This window comes from Lampetra fluviatilis, chromosome 71, assembly GCF_964198595.1.
Source record: "Lampetra fluviatilis chromosome 71, kcLamFluv1.1, whole genome shotgun sequence".
NCBI lineage: Eukaryota > Metazoa > Chordata > Hyperoartia > Petromyzontiformes > Petromyzontidae > Lampetra > Lampetra fluviatilis.
In genome coordinates this window covers 1,253,812-1,263,200 of record NC_136345.1, presented here as the reverse complement: position 1 = coordinate 1,263,200, position 9,389 = coordinate 1,253,812, and positions in this window count along the sequence as shown.

Below are 9,389 nucleotides of genomic sequence, written 5' to 3'. Positions count from 1 at the left end.
GTGTGAATTAGAGTGTTAGAGAGTGTGAGTGAGTGAAAGTCTTCTTCTTTCGTATGGCTGATGTAGATGTAGAGCCAACGACTACAATATCACATTCAGGTAGTCAATCTCAGACAAACCACGTCAGGAGCAAGCGGAGTAGTAGTGAATCATCATCATCGTTGCTGTGATGTCTCCTTATTTGTGGATAGGGAGCATTGCGTCGTGAGCCATACATTATTGATACATGCATAGCACATCCGACTAGCATGGTTGACTACATTTGGTGCGAAATAAGTTTAACGCACGTTACATCACGTACGTTACACGTCGTACGGTATCTGTACTGGATGACCCACAGTGGCACCACGACTACTAGGGTGAATTTTTGATTTAAAGCTTTCGTGATTGCAGGGATTCATCTTCTTGGTTCTTTCGGTAAAGTCACGTAGAAGGGAAATAATAAAATAATACAAATAAAACATAATAAAATAATTCTCACGACGTTTCGGCCACAACGCAAGCAGCCGTCCTCAGGTGAAGAACAGGTCTGTCGGGAAGACAGCGTCTGAATGATTCATTCAGACGCTGATTCATTCAGACGCTGTCTTCCCGACAGACCTGTTCTTCACCTGAGGACGGCTGCTTGCATTGTGGCCGAAACGTCGTGAGAATTGTATTTTATTATGTTTAATTTGTATTATTTTATTATTTCCCTTCTACGTGACTTTACCGAAAGAACCAAGAAGAGGAGGAGGGTGGCTGGCAGCTTGCAAGAAATCCAGGGGGGGGGGGGGCGGGAGGGGGTTATATTTTTGAGGCGTCTTTCTCGTCGTCAGGCTGTATTGGGGGGTTCTTTGAGCCGGGAGATGTCGAGCCGTGCGGAGTTCGAGGAAACATCCCAGGAAGGTCGCCCTCCTCTTGGGCCACGATAGGTCTCCCGCCTCTACATTTAGATGGCGAGGATGCGGTGACGGGCCCCACGCTGCGGTAAGTGTTGCCCTGAACAGGACCGCTTTGGTGTTCGATCGCCGCCAGGTTGACGGCATCAGTTTGTGACGAGCGGGTTAATGGTGGAGACCGCGGGAAGGTTGTCGTCTTCTCCACCCACATCGGTGGCCGTTGAAGTCACATACGTATAGGGCTGGGATTGGTGCACTTGGGGGCGCTGGCTTTGGCCATTTTGAATGAGGGGGACTTTGTAAACACGTTGGTGATGTGCACTCTCACTCTCTTACACTCTCTCACACTCTCTCTCTCTGTCACACTCTCTCATACTCTCACTCTGACACTGCCTCGCTCTCTCTCGCACTCTCACTCTTTCTCTCTTACATGCTCTCTAACACTCTCACTCGCTCGCTCGAACTCTCACTCAAATGTACAAGTCGCCCATAGCCCAACGCTGCAGTGACCTCCAGTGGACGTTGCCATCGGCCGTGCAGCCCAGCCGAATCTCTCCGAGGGGTACCAGACCTCTGCGCTATCTGTGGTGCCAGGGAGGATCTGCCCCACCAGCAGAGGTCGCAACCGGGTACCCGATACCCGTACCCTACCCGATACCCGGCTACCCATACCCGGCCGGGTACGGGTACCCGTTTACGACCCTGGTGCAGCCGGGAACGGGTACGGGTAGACCGTGAGTCACTGGTGAGTAACTGTTTGTCACTCATTTCCCAACGTCTTGTCTCTTCTCACAATTCAAGTTCCTAGAATCAACCCACCCGCGCCTGCAACATGGCTTCATCCCAGAGGTCACAATCAGGTACCCGATACCCGTACCCGTACCCGGCTGGGTACGGGTAGGGTACGGGTACGGCCGGGTACGGGTACGGGTACCCGTTTGCGACCCTGGTGCGGCCGGGTACGGGTACGGGGGGTAAGGAATCAAACCCCGTTTGCGACCTCTGCCCACCAGTGCTGGCGCTGCCAGTGGCTCAAACCCAACGTTCCACATTTTGGAGACCGATTTTCATGAGGCTGGAGCTGCCCCTCTACAACAGCAGCTTTGTATATGGGGGGTGCCCCTGACCTGGCTAACAAGTGCCACGATCTCACCAACTTCGTCTGTGCCCAAGCGAAGATTGCAGTGGACAAGACGAGGAAAAAGATGCTGCAAGGTGAAACTGATGGCTGCTCTGTGGTGCCAGTGTTCAGAGGCCTGCTCAAGGCACGGCTCTGGCTGGAGCACGACACGTACCGCTCAGCCGGTGACGCTTTGCACGTCTTCTTCGAACGCCGGGGGGGGGGAGGGGGGCGGACAAAGCCCTCTGCACCTTCTAAGGGACCGTCCATAAATTACGTCACGCGATTTTGGACGATTTTTGACCCCCCCCCCCCCCCGTCGTTGTCACACGGCGTCACAAATGTCTGACCCCCCCCACCTAGGTGCGTGACGTCATTTACGGACGGCCCCTAACGCGGTCGCTTGTCGGGCGTGGCGTGCGCGACGACGACCACCACCACGTGATGTTTATGGTGCACATGTCACGTGACACGCGTCATGTGCGGCGTCACGCGTCACGTGACACGCGCCACGTGACACGTGACGTGCGAACGCGCAAGCTGCACCTTGCCACGTTTTGTATCGAAATCGGCTCCAGTGCTGTTGCTGCTCGCGGCAATAAAGAAGTGGTTTACAAGTCAAAGTCTCACACTCTCACTCACTAACACTCTTACACTCACTCACTACCACTCTCACTCACACTCCCACTCTGACTCACACTCCCTCTCACTAACACTCTCACTCACTAACACTCTCACTCCCTCACTCTCACTCCATCTCACACACGCTCTCACTCTCACTCACTAACACTCTCACTCTGACTCACACGCTCACTCACTAACATGCTCACTCTCACTCCATCTCACGAACACTCTCTCACTCTCTAGCATTCTCACTCTGACTCACACTCTCACTCACTAACACTCTCACTCACGAACACTCTCACTCACTAACACTGTCACACTCATTCACTCACACTCTCACTCACTAACACTCTCACTCACTAACACTCTCACTCACTAACACTGTCACACTCATTCACTCACACTCTCACTCACTAACACTCTCACACTCTCACTCCCTCACTCTCACTCCATCTCACACACTCTCTCACTCTCACTCACTAACACTCTCACACTCACTCACTAACACACTCACTCACTAACACTCTCACTCACTAACACTGTCACTCTGACTCACACTCTGTCACTCTGACTCACACTCTCACACTCACTAACACTCTCATTCACTAACACTCTCACACTCACTCACTAACACTCTCACTAACACTCTCACTCACCAACACTCTCACACTCACTCTCTAACATTCTCACTCTGACTCATACTCTCACTCTCTCACTCTGACTCACACTCCTTCACACACTCACTCTGTCTATCTTCCTCTCACTCACTTTCATGCTATCTCTAACACTCGCTCTCTAACTCTCTCTCACACTCTAACTACCTCACTCTCTAACACTCACTCTCTAACACTCTCGAATACTCTCTTCGCACTCTAACTCACATTATCACTCACCCTCACTCCGACTCACACACACTTTCACTCACTCTCACACACCCTCACTCTCTCACATTCGCACTCTCACACTCTCACTATGACTCACACTCTCAGTGACTCTCTCTCACTCTCGCTCACTTTCATACTCTCTCTAACTCTCTCTTACACTCCCTTGAGTCAGAATGTGTCAGAGTGTGAGAGTGAGGGAAAGTGCTGTCAGCCGTACGCATGAGATTGTGTGCGGGCAGAGGTAACTCCACACTCCCTATCTCAATCCCTCTCTATCTCTCTCCCCAATCATCATAATCGGCGCGGAGAGAGAGCGAGAGAGGGAGATGGTTTATCTCTCTCTCCGCTTATCTCCCACCCACCGCTTTCAGAATCGGTTATCGGTTCGGAGAGTCAGGAAACAACGGTGAACCGGTAACCGATTCCAAGTTACCCACTCTTCACCCCACCCATCCTCCGCTCAGACTTCTGCACTGTTGAGTTGGTAGGTGAGTGGGTCAGTAAGTGGGTAGGTGGGTGAGTGAGTGGATGGGGGGAGTGAGTGGGTGGGTGAGTGAGTGGAAACGTGAGTGGGTGGGTGAGTGAGTGAACGGGTGTGTTGGTGAGTGGGTGAGTGAGTGAGTGGTTGAGTGAGTGAGTTAGTGGGTGAGTGAGTAAGTGGGTAAGTGTGTGAGTGAGTGAGTGGGTGAGTGGGTGGGTGGGTAGGTGGGTGAGTATGTGGTTGAATGAGTGGTTGGGTGAGGGATTGAGTGAGTGCATGAATGAATGGGTGGGTGAATGGGTGGGTGAGTGGGTGGGTGAGTGGGTAGGTGGGTGAGTGAGTTGGTGGGGGAGTGAGTGAATGGGTGGGTAAGTGGGTGAGTGAGTGAGTGGGTTGGGAAGTGAGTGGGTAAGTGAGTGGGTAGGTGAGTGAGTGAGTGGGTAAGTGGGTGAGTGGGTAAATGGGTGGGTGAGTGAGTATGTGAGTGTGTGTGTGGGTGAGTGAGTGTGTGGGTGAGTGAGTTAGTGGTTGGGTGAGTGGTTAAGTAAATGAGTGGGTGGGTGGGTGATTTGGTGGGTGAGTGAGTGGTTGAGTGAGTGAGTTGATGGGTGGGTGAGTGGGTGGGTGAATGAGTGGGTGAATGGTTGGGTGGGGGAGTGAGTTGGTGGTGAGTGGGTGAGTGAGTGTATGGGTGAATGTTTGGGTAGGGGAGTGATTTGCTGGGTGGGTGGATGAGTGAGTGAATGGTTGAGAAAGTGGGTGAGTGAGTGGGTAAGTGAGTGGTTGCGTGATTAAGTGAGTGAATGAGTGAGTGGGTGAGTGAGTGAGTGGGTGATTGGGTGGGTGAGTGAGTGAGTGAGTGAATGATTAAGAGTCTGAGTAGGTGGTTGAGTGTAAAGGTGAGTGGGTGTGAGAGTGAGTGGGTGAGTTAATGAGTGGGTGATTTAGTGAATGGGTTAGTGAGTGAGTGGGTGGGTGAGTGCGTGAGTTATACAGTCAGTGAGTGAGTGGATGAGTGGTTGGGTGAGTAAGTGAGTGATTTGGTTAGTGAGTCACTCAGTGAGTAGTGAGTGAGTGGGTGAGTGAGTGAATAAGTGAGTGGTTGGGTGAGTGGGTGAGTAAGTGAGTGAGTTGGTGAGTGGGTAGGTGAGTGGGTGGGGGAGTGAGCTGGTGGGTGAGTGGGTGGGTGGATGAGTGGGTGAGTGAGTGGGTGGGTGAATGGTTGGGTGGGGGAGTTAGTTGGTGGGTGGGTGAGTGAGTGAATGGTTGGGTGGGTGAGTGGGTTGGTGAGTGAGTGGGTGGGTGAATGGTTGGGTGGGGGAGTTAGTTGGTGGGTGAGTGAGTGAATGGTTGGGTGGGTGAGTGGGTTGGTGAGTGAGTGGGTGGTTGGGTGGGTGAGTGGGTGAGTGAGTGAATGATTAAGTGGCTGAGCGGGTGGGTGAGTGTAATAGTGAGTGAGTGTGAAAGTGAGTGGGGTAGTGGATGAGTGGGTGAATGAGTGGGTGAGTTAGTGAGTGGTTAGTGAGTGGGTGGGCGAGTCGGTGCGCGGGTGAGTGAGTTGGTTGGTGGGTTAGTGGGTGACTGGTTGGGTGAGTTAGTGAGTGGTTGATTGAGTGAGTGGGTGGGTAAGTGAGTACGTTGGTGAGTTAGTGAGTTGGTGAATAGGAAAGTTGTTGGGTAAGTGGGTGAGTGAGTGGGTGAGTACAGTGAGTGGGTGAGTGAATGGGTAAGGGAGTGAGTAGGTTGGTGTGTTAGTGAGGGTGAGTAAGTGGGTGGGTGAGTGAGTGGGTGAGTGGGTGAATGAGTTAATGGATGAGTGAGTGGGTGGGTGAATGAGTCAGTGAGTGAGTGGGTGAGTGAGTTGGTGGGTGTGTGGTTGGTTGGGTGAGGGTCTGAGTGAGTGGGTGAGTGAGTGGCTGGGAATAGTGAGTGGGTGGTTGGGTGAGTTGGTGGATGGGTGAGTGAGTGGATGGGTGGGTGAGTGAGTGGGTGGGTTAGTGATTGGATGGTGAGTGGGTGAATGGAGGGTGGGTGAGTGAATGGGTGTGTGTATGTTGATAATCTGGTGATTGCTGATCACTCAGAGGAGGAGTTGGAGGAGCTGCTGCTGAACTTGGAGTGTGCCACTAAGAGGTGGGTTCTTACCATCATCCCCACAAAAACTAAGCACCTGCCTGGTTATTTTGTACCACCAAACACTCCATCCCCTCAGCTCGCCATTAGTGATGGAGCAGTTGTGGAGAGAGAGGAGAGTTTCACATACCTGGACGGTGAACTTATGACCAGCTCCGGTTTGACAGCAGAGGTCTCACTCCCAATCAGTCGAGCGGCAATATCTTTTCATCGGATGCGCAATGCTGTGTGGAAGCTACCTGGTCTGTCGCGCAAGCACGAAGCTTCGGGTCTTCGCAGCCACTGTCATTCCCTCCCTTCTCTATGCTTGTGAAACGTGGACCCCTCTTATGGAGCATCTGTGCCTGTTAGAAATATTCAGGCTGCCCTGCCTATGATCCATCCTGGATTGTGTGAGGAGCTCACAAATCCTTGAAAGATCTGGACACATAGCCATTAGTGAACACCTCCGGCAGGCAAGGCTGCGCTGGTTGGGTCATGTAGCCCGCATACCCAGCCACCGCATGCCCAAGCAGCTTCTGTTTGGCCATATCGAGGGGGCTAAACAAGCAGGACACGGGCTAGAGAGGAGATGGACTGATGCGGTACACGAGGATGATGAGCTGAGTGGACTTGCTGACGACCGGTACCAGCGGTGTCAAGATCACCCTCTGTGGAGGAGGCTCGTGAAGGACGCTGCTGCTCTTGGGCAGTTGGAGGCAGTCGCCCTCCAGCAACAACGCAGGGCGGAGGAGCGACGCTCACAACAACGAGCGGTAACACAGCAAGTTGGCACAATGGGAGGGGGGGGGGGTGGTAGAGCTGGTGCATTGGCCAATCATCTCAGCCAGCCGATCCATGGCACCTGGGACTGTTCCGTGGAAGATGTTTGGGACAACTTTCTCCATGAATAGAAAATGAACGAGAGCCCAGTTTGGGACTGTGGTGGTGGTGCGACAGTAAGGGGGGTACAGCTGGCAGTGAATCTGCCGGTCATCTCAGTCAGTCAACCCATGGCACCTGCTGGGTCTGTCCCGATACCTCCTCCCGTCAGCGAGCCTTCGACACTTCATGTGACTGCCTCAAAGTGCACCTAGCCGGGCACAGGCGCCGTGGTCATGCCACCGTCACTTAGTGGAGAATGGCGGGGATTGGTATTGGTAGTTATTGGTGGGTGAGTGGGTGAGTGGTGGGTGGGTGAGTGAGTGGGTGGGTGAGTGGGTGAGTGTGTGGGTGAGTGTGTGGGTGGGTGCGTGGGTGGGTGAGTTAGTGGATGAGTAAGTGGGTGAGTGAGTGGGTAGGTGGGTGAGTGAATGGGTGAGTGAGTGAGTGAGTGGGTGGGTGGGTGAGTGAGTGAGTGAGTGCGTGAGTGGGTGAGTCAGTGGGTGAGTGAGTGAGTGGGTGAGTGGGTGGGTGAGTGAGTGGGTGAGTGAGCGTGTGAGTGAGTGGGTGGGTGGGTGCGTGAATGGGTGAGTGAGTGAGTGGGTGGGTGAGTGGGTGGGTGGGTGAGTGAGTGGGTGGGTGGGTGAATGAGTGGGTGGGTGGGTGAGTGGCTGGGTGAGTGGTTGCGTGAGCGAGTGGATGAGTAAGTAGCTGGGTGACTGAGTGGATGAGTGGGTGAGGGGTTGACTGGGTGAGTAACTGGGTGAGTGAGTGGCTGGGTGAGTGGGTGGCTGGGTGAGTGAGTGGCTGGGTGAGTGAGTGGGTGAGTTGCTGGGTGATTGAGTGGCTGGGTGAATGAGGGACTGGGTGAATGAGTGGGTGATTGAGTGAGTTGGTGGGTGGGTGAGTGAGTGAGTGGGTGAGTGATTGGGTGAGTGGGTGGGTGGGTGAGTGGGTGAGTCAGTGAGTGGGTGAGTGAGTGAGTGGGTGAGTGGGTAAGTGGGTGGGTGAGTGAGTGAGTGGTTGAGTGGGTGACTGTGTGGGTGTGTGGGTGGGTGCGTGGGTGAGTGAGTGAGTGGGTGAGTGAGTGCGTGAGTGGGTGAGTGAGTGAGTGGGTGAGTGGGTGGGTGAGTGAGTGGGTGAGTGAGCGTGTGAGTGAGTGGGTGGGTGAGTGAATGGGTGGGTGAGTGAGTGAGTGGGTGGGTGGGTGAATGAGTGGGTGGGTGGGTGAGTGGCTGGGTGAGTGGTTGCGTGAGCGAGTGGATGAGTAAGTGGCTGGGTGACTGAGTGGATGAGTGGGTGAGGGGTTGACTGGGTGAGTAACTGGGTGAGTGAGTGGCTGGGTGAGTGGGTGGCTGGGTGAGTGAGTGGCTGGGTGAGTGAGTGGGTGAGTTGCTGGGTGATTGAGTGGCTGGGTGAATGAGGGACTGGGTGAATGAGTGGGTGGTTGAGTGAGTTGGTGGGTGGGTGAGTGAGTGAGTGGGTGAGTGATTGGGTGAGTGGGTGGGTGGGTGAGTGGGTGAGTCAGTGAGTGGGTGAGTGAGTGAGTGGGTGACTGGGTGAGTGAGTGGGTGGTGAGTGAGTGTGTGAGTGAGTGGGTGAGTGAGTGGGTCAGTGGGTGGGTGGGTGAGTTGGTGAGTGAGTGGGTGAGTGGGTGGCTGAGTGGGAGAGTGCAGCAGAGTTGCTGCAGGATTTTTTTATCGTTTGTCACAAACCGTTTTTCTTTTTTTAATAATCTGTCATACGGTAAGCGATTATCCATCAGTTACGCATTGCAGCTTCTACAACCCGCGGTTACAACAACAAACATCGTCATGTTGATGATGATGACTATGGTCCTGAGGGCAGGCAGTGGAGTGTGTTGGTGGGTGTGTTGGTGAGTGTGTATGGGGGCGTGTGTGTGAGTGTGTGGCTGGGTGTGTGTGAGTGTGCGTGTGAGGGTGTGTGCGTGAGTGTGTGTGCGTGAGTGTGTGTGCGTGAGTGTGTGGGGGTGTGTGTGAGTGTGCGTGTGAGGGATGTGTGCGTGAGTGTGTGTGCGTGAGTGTGTGTGCGTGAGTGTGTGGGGGTGTGTGTGTGAGTGTGTGTGTGTGAGTGTGTGAGTGTGCGTGTGAGTGTGTGGCTGGGTGTGTGGGGGTGTGTGTGTGAGTGTGTGTGGGGGGGGTGTGTGAGTGTGTGTGTGAGTGTCTGAGTGAGTGAGTGTGTGGGGGTGTGTGTGCGTGAGTGTGTGAGTGCGTGAGTGTGTGTGAGTGTGTGGGGGTGTGTGTGAGTGTGTGTGTGAGTGTGTGTGTGAGTGAGAGTGCGTGAGTGTGTGGGTAGCGCTGCGTTATGAACCCGGTGAGCCGAGTTAGATTCCCGCTCACGGCCACCACCAGTGACGATTTCTTAACCTATCCTGGGCCTCCCCT